We start from the raw sequence: 13,721 nt of genomic DNA on the forward strand, positions 1-13,721 counted from the left end.
AAAACTAAGGCGCTGTGAGTACTTATTAACGAGAAAAAAAAAAAATTCCCATTTACAATTTCTTAATTATTGTTCAAAAATTGTTTAATACCCCACTTTTTAAGTTGTTCGTAAGATAACATATATCACGGCTGACATATCTTCGAAAAAATGTGATTTGACACAACTTTTTTTCTTCAAAATTGGCGGAAAATTTACAGCTGTAAAAACCTATTTTAAATAGCAACAATTCATAGGTCTTTACAGCTACTTTGTTGTTAAATATAACTATGACTGTTAATAGTTATAGCTATAATTACAGCTATTATTAACAACTATAATTATAGCTATATATTTTTAACTGAGCTATTGATATAAAGGTTTTGCATTTATTTTGTGTACTCAACGATCTTAGTTTCTTCGTTACCTTTTATCGTTATTTTGGTTAACCATCAGTGGTGAAAGAAGCGGTATACATGATCACTTGTGGGAACCCAAAATTGCCTAAAAAACAGTGTCAACTCACAATTGCCTTCAAAAAATTGCCAGTTCAGATTTGTCTTCAAAACCTTACTAACTTAAAGTTGCCTTGGAGAAATACGTTTACTTTTTTATGGAGCGGTCGTAGCACTGATTTTCAAAACAGAAAACGTTTCCTATGTGCAGTAATCTTAAACAGCGCCACCTGCACTACAATGCTGGATGACACGATTACATATAGCCTGTGTCATGGACGAGGTCCGGCTTAACCGGTCAACGCCCGTGGCTTGCGCTAAAAGCGTTGGTCGGTTAAGCCGGGCCACATCCGTGACACCTGTTGTGGGCTGCAAACTTGATTAATTATTTTTTGTATTTTCAATGCGTTATCGTACTTAAAGTCTAATTTTTTAATGTTAAGAATTCGTATTCAACGGATTACAACTATTATTTTATAGTGTAAGAAAATTAATAAGTACATAGTGTAACAAAAAATTGTTTTCTATTTAATACAAATTCTTAACACTAAAAATCCACACGTTAAGTACCATACTACATTGAAACTACAAAAAACAATTAATGAAGTTAACAGCCCATAACAGGCTATCTAATCGTGTTATCCAGCATCGCCTTCTTCTTACCGTGCAGATGGCGCTGTTTTAAATTACTGCCTACAGCGAATTGGGTTTATGCCTCTACCACGTGACTTCAGTATATATATGACTAATATAGAGGCGAAATAACACAGGTCTTATGGGAGGAATCTTGTTTTTATTTTTTTTCGCACTTAAAAAGATATTGAGCTTAAAAAGGTTGTTAATTCCATGTTACTGACATAATGAGAGTTACGTAGTTATTTTTTTAGTTTGGTGAATTCGTTCATGAAGGTTGAAACAGCGTTTTGAACGTATGCGGAGTGTCGTTTAACCCTACTTTGAGCTGTTTGTTTACCTCTGAGCATCAGCAGCAGTGGCGCAGCAGCAGCCACAGCTGAAACAAACAGCTCAAAGTAGGATTAAACGGCACTCCGTATACGTTCAAAACGCTGTTTCAACCTTCATGAACGAATTCACCAAAGAAAAAAAATAACTACGTAACTCTCATTATGTCAGTGACATGGAATCAACAATCTTTTTAAGCTCAATATCTTTTTAAGTGCGAAAAAAAATAAAAACAAGATTCCTCCCATAAGACCTGTGTTATTTTGCCTCTATATTAGTCATATATATACTGAGGTCACGTGGTAGAGGCATAATGCCAATACCAGTACTGACGAAATAAGAATACGTTAACACTCAAATACTTCTAATTGACGCGTGTGAGTGGTCATGCTATTATATATTACAAGCACGCTTTTGAAAATGTGTAATGCAATTACGTGACAGCAGGTTACGTCGCCTGATGTCCTTGAGACACAGCAATAAAACCAAAAAGTGAGCGCGCAATGTATCAGTCGGCTAGGTCATGGATTGGCACGCGGGAGGCCGTGGTTCGATTCCCAGCCAATGCGACTTTTCGGGCAAGTACCTCTGTGATTTTTCACATGTGCTTTTGCACCACGCAATACTCCTAGTAAAGGAATGGGCTACTTCACGCAACAAAATTTCCTAAAGTCCAATCTTTCTACAAGATGCTTTGAGTGCCGACTTGCAATGTTTATAGTACCTGTTAGTACATTATATTGGTGATTATAATATGTTGGTACATGACAGTTGTATTATATGTCTTCCTATATTATATAGTCGTAAGAGTTAGAGCGAGGTTTTGCTCCCCCCGCCCCGCCTAACCACCCCCCTGCTCCCCCCCGAATAAGGTAGTTATTCTTTTATTTTCTTGCATTTTTCGAGTAATCCTACTTTTTTGCTAGCTCCCCCCGGTCCCCCCACCTCCCCCTAGCTTACCTCCCTACTCCCCCCCAGCTTCCCCATATATAATGTAATTATATTTGTAAAGCCTTATATATTAACTGTTACAAGTGGTCCAATTTTCACATATAATTTTATTTGACCATAACAACAAATTTTGTTACAATTATCTTACTTATGATGTTTATTTTGATTACATACTCTAAAATGTCTTTTTAGTTGCTCTGCTCTTACATAACCTTTTCCACAATTTTAACAAATATTTTTTTTAACGTTGTTTTCATGACTTTTCAAATGTCTCATCTGTAAGTGATAATTTCTTATAAAACTTTTTTGCATTTAATACACTTAAAATTTTTTTTAATGTTTTGGCATTCCTTTGTGTGACGCAAATAGTTTTTCTTATCTAATATTATAATGCTACACAGATCACATACAAAAATTTTTCTTCGTGAATTTTTTCGTGTTGAATCAAAGATGATAGACACTCTTGATTTAAAAATTTTGAGTGACATTTGTCACACTGATAAAATATTGCATCCATGAAGGTGTATCTGAAAACATTTTACAAAAAACAGATTGTTTATGATTACATAAATCTGGGTACTAGATGGTACCAAAATTTTCTTTTTTGATGAAAGAAAAAAATTTGCAAGAAAGTATAAAAATAGTAATGAACTATAGAATAGTTTTTTTGTTACTCTAAAATTTCATTCCAAACAACATTTTTAATTTCAAATTTGTTTTCTGATTAAATTTGGATTACAATTTTTTATGGGTTTCTACATCTAGACAATGCAACATATAATTGCCCACGAAAAAATAATGGTTTTCTAAGGTATAATCCTAAGGCATCAAAACTTTGACCTTGAGATTTATTGATAGTTATAGAAAAAGCTAAGGTAAATGGAAATTGTTTTCTGTACAATATAAATGGTAGCGAAAAAGAATTGTTTGTTTGTAGTGTTATTGTTAGAATAAAGACTTGATTTCCTTTTTTTTCTCCTGTGATTATTTCAGCTTCGATGTTGTATTTAAATAATTTTGTAATTCGTAATCTTGTACCGTTGCAAAGTCCATCAGATATGTTTAGGTTTCGTATTAACATAACAATAGCGTTAATTTTCAAATTCAATTCATGTGGAGGAAGAACTTCTTTAATACAATTTAAATATTTTGTAGGGAAATTTATATAAATATTATCGTCTGATTTATCTACTCCTTTTTGAGTTGCTTTATCAATACTATAGTACGTTACTAATGTTCCTACGAAATAATTTAAAATTTTTTTGTTCAAAAAGTGAGTGTTTTCATTGTGAGATGTTAATAAAGCTTTACTTATAAAAGAATCATCATTATTATTAAAAATTTTATAACATACATCATTTGTTTTCCATGTCTCAAGAATTATAAAAGTTTTAATTTTGCCTTCTCCTATATCCAGTAGCAATGAAGAAAATTTTTTATCAATTGAACGTATATTATTTTTCAAATAAAAAATATTAAATAAAGGCCAAAAATTGCCAAATTTTGTGGTTTCTTAAACAATAGTAATTTTGCTTCCGTTTTTTACTACTGGGAGAATGTTACGAAAGTCTCCACCTAAAATTATTGTTTTATTTCCAAAAGGTTTATTACGACTAGATAAATCTTTTGAAGTCCTATCAACGATTTCTAACGCTTTTTTTGGTATCATAGAAGCTTCATCTCAAATAATTACTTCTACATTACGTAATTTTTGTTTATCTGGCTCAAACTGGGAGAATGCACTTTCTATAGTGCTTAAGTCTAAAGGAAGTCTGAAAGTTCTGTGAGTGGTCATTCCCTTTGGGAGCAGAATAGAAGCAATACCTTTGGGCCAAAATTTTGGTAATAAAAAATTAATAGAAAAAAGACAATCAACTAACGATACGGTTAAAACAAAATCAATTTGTGATGCTAACAATATCATAATTTTGTAATTTTTGACGATATTTAAAATCTTTCAATACGTTGTCGTTTTAAATATATAACAATTAGGCATTAGTCCACTTTCATTACAGAACTTTCAGACTTCCTTTGGAATTAAGCACTATAGAAAGTGCATTCTTCCAGTTTGAGCCAGATAAACAAGAATTACGTAATGTAGAAGTAATTATTTGGGATGAAGCTTCATTGGTACCGAAGAAAGCGTTAGAAATCGTTCATAGGACTTTAAAAGATTTATCTAGTGGTAATAAACCTTTTGGAAATAAAATAATAATTTTAGGTGGAGCCATTTGTCAAATTTTCCCAGTAGTAAAAAACGGAAGCAAAATTACTATTGTTCAAGAAACCATAAAATTTTCTAATTTTTGGCCTTTATTTAATATTTTCTATTTAAAAAATAATATACGTTCAATTGATAAAAAATTGTCTTCATTGCTACTGGATATAGGAGAAGGCAAAATTAAAACTTATATCATTCCTCAGACATTGAAAACAAATGATATATGTTCTTAAATTTTTAATAATGATGATGATTCTTTTATAAGTAAAGCTATATTAACATCTCACAATAAATACACTCACTTTTTGAACAAAAAAATTTAAAATAATATGGTAGGAATATTAGTAACGTACTATAGTATTGATAAAGCAACTCACAAAGGAGTAGATAAATTAGACGATAATATTTATACTAATATTTCTACAGAATATTTAAATAGTAGTAAAGAAAGTCTTTTTTCACACGAATTAGATTTAAAAATCAACGCTATTGTTATGTTAATACGAAACTTAAACATATCTGAAGTACTTTGCAATGGTACAAAATTATGAATTGCAAAATTATTTAAATACAACATCGAAGCTGGAATAATCTTAGGTAAAAAAAAAAAAAAAAAAGGAAATAAAGTCTCTAGTCTAAGTATAACACTCAATACAAACAATTCTTCTTCACTAACATTTATATCGTACAGAAAACGATTTTCATTTATCTTAACTCTTCCAATGGCTATCAATAAATCTTAAGGTCAAAGTTTTAATGCCTTAGGGTTGTACTTTAGAAGACCATTATTTTCTTATGGGCAATTATATGTTGCACTGTCTAGATGTTGAAACCAAAAAAAAATTTTTATCCCAATTGTTACGTACGAAATGCTAGGCAGATCATACTAACTCCCCCTGGTGACCACGAAGCTACCTTATCAAGAGGGTACCGACGGGAGGGGAACGAGGTAATATAAGGCCCGGCAAGCTTAAAAATCGAAAGAACGAAAAGAAGACTTGGACAGACAGGGAGAACGAAGAGAAGACTCGGACAGACAGGAAGTAAGAAGAAAACACTCGGAGAGATCGGGCTATTAATCGGGAAAACACATGCGTCTTTGCCTCATAAATAAGTATCTTGAATAAAAGTCTTTAAGGTTCCAAGGTTTTGATCGTTCTCGCGAAGCACCTCCTTACCTTTCGGTTTTCCCACGTAACAGTTTTGGTGCTAAGTGTGGGGTTTCGTAAGAGTCAAAATTTTTTTTTGCACGCCAAGAAGCACACATAGTGCAGTGCCGCGAAACTACAACGATTAAAAATCGAGGAGCCAAGAAGCCGATCAAAAAGGACAGGAGCAGTCATATTCTGCAAGCGACGGTGACATCAACACGCAGGAAAACAGGACTAGGACACCAACTGCTGATAATCACAAGATCAAGGATCGAGGAGACAAGCGGCGAGCACTGAAAAGAGATAATTTTTAAAATCTTATCTCTACTGGTGTGCATATCAACGAGAACGTAAGTCGATTTATAATAAAATTAATTTTATACCTTACTCCCCGGGAAAAAGAGGGAAGGCACTTATTAGGCGAAAATAAGGTCGTAGAAAATTTTTGTTTCTGGATTTATACTTATTATTACGTCCGCTCCCCGTGTTTGGCGTTTTTTTTTCTCTCTCTTAGAACCCGAAGAGAAATCGTGCAAGACAACAGACTTAAACAAACAGCAGATTAGGAAAATTTGGGCATATCAAACATAAAACAGAGGGAATTTATAAGTAGGCTTCCACAAATATAGGAAATATTCGAAAATAATAATATAATAATAATAACCGGCACCCATATACACCACTAATTTTATTATTATAATTCTTATTAACAAAACAGACCGCAGATATTCCCAAAATAATATTTCTTCCTAGTTATCACTAAACAAAGAAAGGGCCAAAATTAAAGAGAGCTAGTAAAAGACGAACGCTGCTCTTTTATTTTCTTATCTCACCTGTCACTACTCTTTCCACCCGATTATTGTTAAGCTGTGACACAGGTGATTAAACGCAGCCCCGTTGCTAGAAGAATAAATACACCTTATCAGAACCAAAAAGGAGGATACGACACATAAAAATACATATATAAAAGAGGAAAAAAAAAAGAAAAATGAAATAAAAGGAAAAAAAATGATTTATCTACGCGACACTATCCATAAGTCAGAGAGTGATAGCGAAGGCTCAAGTAATAATATGACGGCAGACTTGTACAGGCCAGAGCCCAATAGTAAACAAAAAAAGGAAAATATGACGGAACGAATGTTAGAAATGGAGCTGGAACCCGAGGGGTGCGAGAAACTAGACGCCCTGGACGAAGAAACAAAAGCGATAGTCATGAGTTTATTTTCAAAGATAAAAGCAAAACTAAAAAGAGCAGAGGAAGTGAACGTGCCACATGAGTCAAACACTGAGACTAGCCGAAATCTGTCACCGACGATAAGGGATCAAAGGGACATATTGTGTGACACAAACGAAAACACAGGACGTATAAATAAAGAAATGGACCCTCTTTCTGGCGAACGAGTCTTCGGGCGAAGCTTAAGAGAAACTGAAGAAATACGTGGAACTCGAAAAAATAAAACAAATATGTTATCAACACAATGGAGCATGCCAGAGAAACAAGAGCGGCCGATTCACGTCACACCCCGTTACGAAAATCAAGGCACAAGAAACTCCGGGACGAGAGGCTTACATGCTCAACAGCTGTGGGACGGATTAAGAAATATGAACAAAGAACCTGGAAAAATAAAGGAATTCGTGTCTATGGTAGCAATACCATCGTTGACTAATAATTACACAAACTGGACCGATTTCAATGAACATAGGGATAGGGACAATATAGCACCAACCATGAGCCTATATACAGAAAATATGCAAGCTACAGGTAATCATAACCATCCACGCAGACCGCAGAATTTACAACAAAACATTCTGCCCACGCTCAGCCACATGGCAAATAGCATCCCGTTCTTCGACGGCGACCCGATCAATCTGCCGCTATTCGAAAGAATGGTAAGAATGACTGCTCAAATGGTCAGTCCAGAATATGAATTATTTTTCCTTGGAACCATTGCAAGCAGACTAAAGGGAAAGGCAGCTGAGCATTTCGCGCCTAGATTGGCTTTATTCGGCCCGGTCCAGGAATTTCTTCGGAAACTTTCGAACAGACATGGGAGTATAAATAATTCGGACACTTTAATGGCACAATTGAAGATAATCAGACAGCAAAATCGGGAATCGATAGAAGATTACGGCGGAAGGGTTTAACGATTATATAACAGGCTCACGATGCTGCACGATTCGAATCCAAGCTTACTGCCGATTTAAAAGCAGGTCCTAAAGGAAGGCGTGGAGGCAGAAGCAGTCAAACAATTTACATATGGGTTGCACCCAACTTACAGGTGCAAAATCACAAGCTTAAATCTGAGGACTCTCTGTAAAGCAATCATAGAGGCATTAAAAATAGAAAGTGACCTCAGTCTACGGCACGCAATACCAGTTAGTGCACTGCCTGCATACAATAAGGCAACAACCGAGCGAGGGCCACTAGTAAACCTAGCAAGTAAAGAAGATAACACAACAGAAACCACTAACGGGGCACAAGGGACCGCAGCAAACGTAAAACGCTGTGTATATTGCGACGGCCAAACCAGGCATTCAGTCGAGGAATGCCGAAAATTACTAGCAGTAATCAATGACAGAAAAACTTTGCGAGACAACGGAAGAGAGTTAAAAGGAAATTGCAGTTATTGTCAGAGACCAGGACACTATGCGAGAGACTGTCGTTTACATATGCAAGACATAGAGGAAGAGGAAAGACGGCGAAACGAGGGAAATAACCAACCCGTGAATAATACCCATACCAACAGAAATGCCTATGATTATAAGGGGAAAGATGATAACTTTAATAACAATAATTACGATAATTACAACAGGGGCTATAATAATGGCCCAGCGGAACAATATAACAGGAATAATAATTACAATTATAGGAATAATAACTACAATAACAGAAATAACAATTACAATAATAAAAATAACAACTACTATGACAGGAATGATTACAATAACAGGTATAATAACTACAACCCTACAGGGAGCAATTATTACATCAACCGCGGCTACAGTGACCAGTATAATAACAACAACAGGGAATCATTTAACCGTTATGGGAACAACTATAAAAATTAAGACAGTAGGGACGGCTATAAAAGGGACCCAATTAGGCAAGAGCCGCCATGGGATAGGGGCCCACAGCATCGAGAAAACAACGCATACGGCCCTGACAATAGGAGGGACGTACCGGCAGCTTTAAACTCGCAAGATGTTCGGCGTGCTCCCCAAACGTCGGGCATCAACTAGAGAAAGATATAGAGAAAAGTGTGTCCAGTGAGGAAGAATGTGTGAGAGAGAGGCCGCAAAAGACGAAGACAGAGATAGTAGAAAAGAAGACGCACAACGACAGTCCAAGTACTTACACAGTGCAAGAAAAAATAGAAAGTAATACGGCACAGCAGGATACCACTCCGATAAAACGGAGCGAAAAACACACAAGAAAAGGCAGGAGAGCCCGCAAGAAAAGTAATCGGACAAAGGCGCCGGACACACATGTAGATAATGATGAACCCAAGCTTTCAGAGCGTGACGAAGAAAGAGAGCAGCTTCCGAAGATAACTATAAAACTCGCGAGAACAGGGCACATGCCTTCATAGGTCCAGTTACAGGGACCACAGTTAAAGAATGGAAAAGCGACTCTTTATGCGGATAAGGGCGCAGAGATTTCGATTATAAAGGTTAATTTTTTAAGCACAGACATGCTAATAGACAGTAAGTATTGAGTAGCTATTATTGACATGACTCACGGAGCACGCAAAACGTTGGGCACAGTACAGGCTCAGTTGCACGGATTAGAGTGCACATTACATGTAGTTCCCCATGACTTCCCAATTGACGCGGAAGGAATCATAGGGTGGGATATTTTTAAGCGATACTGGGGCCAAATAAGCGCCGCCCAGAATATGATTAAATTTGATGATGTAGAGATACCACAGTTAAAGCCGGAGTGCTTCAAAATACCTGCGAAATCGAGTCAAATAATTTATGCGCAAATAAAAAACAGAAATGAATTAGAAAATGGTTGGATACCCCTCGAAGAGATGGAGGAAGGAATATTATTTGGAAATTTTATTACCAGAAATATAAATGGGAAAATAGTCGCAGAATGTATTAATGTGAGTGACGAAATAAAATACGTGCCTGTTCCGGAAGTACAGCTGCGAAAGTAAGAAGAAATCTATCAAAAACACTCAAAAAACGTTGAAGGGGACAACGTCGAAAGCTTGGGGGAAGCAGTTATAAGATTTTTTAATGAAGAAATAAGGAATGATGAAGAAAAAACGGAATTTTTTTTTTAAAACGAAGGGGAGCTAGAGAAACAAAAACGGGTAGATAAAATAATGCAACTCGTAGACACAGCTGGTTGTAACAAGGAAGAAAAAGAACATAAAAGGAATCTAATCAAGTCAAATAAACAAGGAGAGCCGAACATACATGATTTATTAGAGGGAAGGTCCGATGAATTACAGGCTTTAGTAATAATTGGCATGAAAATGCAAGATGTAGAGGGAAGGCCGAGAATAAAGATTGACTTGTGGGAGCCGAACGAAAAGCGCATAAGGCCCCCACGTGAACCACCACCCCCGCCGGATCCTTGAAGCAACGGTAAGCCATTGACTGAAGAGAATACAACGACGATAGTTATAACAATATTAATAATATTAATAATAATGATAGTAACATTAATAATAATAATAACAGAAGAAATTTTGGATATAAGAAAAATAAATCTAGTATACCGACATAGTATATTGTACAGGAAGACAGGATAAACAGAAACATACGTGTTTAATACATATATATAGCGACAAGCGTTAGTTTTCATGAATTCGCGGCCCTCGGACAAGCCGCGAGTGAGCAACAAATCATACGAAAAGAGAATATGAAATAAGTGATTACTGCGCAACCAACAGATATTCTGACAATTAACCCACCCCCTTGTGGAGATAGACTATCGTAAAAATACGTACAAAAATTCAGATTTATAAAATTTTTGCGGCCCCCGTACGCAGCGCTAAAATATGTCAAAAAGAGTGGGATTAATTAGGTTTACGATAAAACTTTTTTCGCGGCCCCGGACGCGCCGCAAACTAAATATTCACATACGTTAGACTTAGATTTGCAAAAAAAAAACCACAACTATAATGGATAGGTACGCATGAACAAAGCATTAAAAATATTAATCAATTGTAATTTGATGTAATGTGAAAAAAGCAAAGCGAATGAGGAGCGCGTGTGGCACTCTCTAGTGAGTAGACGTACTCAATAGGAGTAGAATTGACTCACAGGCCAAATGTACAAATTACGCATTGTAAAGACAAATAAAAAGGAAAAAACAGACGTATAAGCTGACATATACTTGTAAATTAAAATAATTTTTTTCTTGATCAACCGATTGACTTCATTATTGTAAAAAAAAAAAAAAATTTATAGAAAAAAAAAAAAAAATTTTAGCAACCATTGTTAGGTAGAGAGGAGCATGGAGGAATGATAGAAAAATAAATAAAACAATTTCAGAAAAAATAAAACTATTCTTTAAAAAGGCCTACGAGCCCACGACGAGTATGAGAGATTAAAGCTCCTCTTCTTACTTCCTGCTATCGTTCTCCATTAGAAACAATCCCACTCCTACCATCATGATATACTGATAACCACAACACCTGAAACGCCACACAGAATCGTAACGGGATATAGAATTGACTACCATGTCTAAATTAACGAATAGCCCGTTCGTCAAACTGTCCACCTCAAAGTAAGCATAATTTTGCAAAAACTACATGGACCAGTACTTAATGGTTCATGTAAGGGAGACTAAAAATAATGCACCCAGATCACCGCTCGACGATCGAGAGGAATAATCGACCACACCCACTGTGCGGCAGTGTTTCTGAGAACTTGGCCATCGAAGGACAACGTTACTAGGCCACCCTCATTCAAACAGGGTCGTCGATATTGGAGAGAAAGCATACGAATCTACAACCCGCATGTTTAACTGAAAAAAAATAAAAGACGCTTGCAATCACATAAGCTGTCACTTACATAACGACATTGCGCAGCAGTGTACACGAGCTGCTCCTGCTTTTGCAAGGAAGAAAAAAATTAAATTGCATTCATAAGGACTACACAAGGAGATTCTACAGGCGCAAAAAAAAAAAAAAAAATCACGCTGTGACGCAAGTAGAGTTGAAGCTCAGCTTTGAGAATTTAGTCGCCACGCAAACATCTTAAAAAGTGCACTTTCTCTAGACATTAGAGAGGAAAAATAAAAGCTTTGTTGTTGTAAGAAAAAAAAAAAAAAAAAAAAAAGAATATCGAAAAAGCAGCGAACAAACTCAGCAAATACATCTACGGCGTCAAGAGTGGTTGTTGACAAAAAAAATACCCTTATAAATCCTTTCCTAAATCTGACCACATAAGAAAAGAGATTAGAGGAGTATGAGGGAAACATTATATAAAAAAATGTATGGGTGAAAAGTATTAGAAATATGTACGATACGGGTCAGAACTTCACTGCCAGAAAATGATTTTTTTTTAATTCATACCTCCAAGCTTGTCTCGACCAAAAAAATATACTAGCGAAATGTAAGGCAAAAATCGTCAAACTATTTGACTCTACAGTGTTCTTAAATATGTGCCTCAGGCAAAATGGAGTGCATTATATTATATCCGACTATTCACAAACTCAATAAGCGACTTATATGCGAACGTAGAGCCGATGCAAAATAAAAGATAACGTAATGAAACATATTTACGATGGAGAATTTTTTTAACTAGGAGAAAAATACCCACATTGACAAAGACACTAAAATACATTACAATAATAGTACAAAAAAAAGTAAAGAAAGAGAATTAGAAGATGTACGTTTATTATTATATACTTTATATGTGAGGAGAGAGCCACACTCGCAGCTCAACGCTAACCAAAGAAAGGGGAAACATAAGAAAAAGGGTAAGGTACATACGGTAATATATTTAAATAAATACCTATTGAAGAAGTATAAGTAGTGTTAGGACAAGTATTTACCACAGGAATTAGGGTTGGTAACTAATAGCTAACAGCTTTATATATTTCAGGATTAATGAATTCGGCATGGGGCTTCTTTTTCTTATGTATAAGTGCCTTCTCCATCGGGGAAGCCCTACTACTGATATGTTATAGAATGTTCACAGGAAAACAAAAGGTTCAAGAAGAAGCACGAGAATTGGCAGTAATTCAAACCACACCGACAGTAGAACTCAGAGCAGAAAGGTGACTGCGATCCTCTAGACGGATACTAGAATTGTCGGTGACCGTGATACAAAATTAGAATTCGTGAGCCTCGGGGATGAGCACCGGGAGTCGCTCGACTATATCGGAGGGCGCAGTCCGTAGGACGAGACTAAGAAAGAATTTTCTTTTCTCTAAAATATGTAATAACAAGAAAGATGTATTAAGTTTAATTATGTATAAAAAAAAAAAATTTATCGTTGATCATAATCCACGGTAATTGTAATAATAATAATTATGATAATCATGATAAGAATAATAATAACAATCATGATAATAAGAGAACGAGAATGAGCGCCGGGAGCCGCTCGGCTATACCGAGGGGCGCAGTCCGTAGGACAATAAAATTTTTCTTTCTTTTGATGATAAGGTCGTACGAAATTTTTTTTTTTCTCTCTTTTTTGATAAGTAAGCGCAAGTGAAAGTATAAAAAAAAAAAAAAAAAAAAAAAAAACCACATTGTAAAACCACACTTAATGTAAAGTAGTCGTAAACAGAAGCCCGCTTCGCGGCAATTTCATATATAATTGTAATGTAAGGCAAAGCGCATACAAAAACAATATTGTAATACACTCAGCACACGATGAGAGGAGACTGAATGATTGTGAGAGCAAAAATATTAATGTAAAGGGAACAGCGGTTCTCTAAAAGAATGGAAGAATGAGTGTAGGATACTAAACTTCATAAACAACACAAACAACACAATACAATACAGCACACACACGCACACTCGCAACAAA

This window comes from Copidosoma floridanum, unplaced genomic scaffold, assembly GCF_036245765.1.
Source record: "Copidosoma floridanum isolate Cflo_tuat_1 unplaced genomic scaffold, Cflo_Japanese_pri ptg000030l, whole genome shotgun sequence".
Lineage (NCBI taxonomy): Eukaryota > Metazoa > Arthropoda > Insecta > Hymenoptera > Encyrtidae > Copidosoma > Copidosoma floridanum.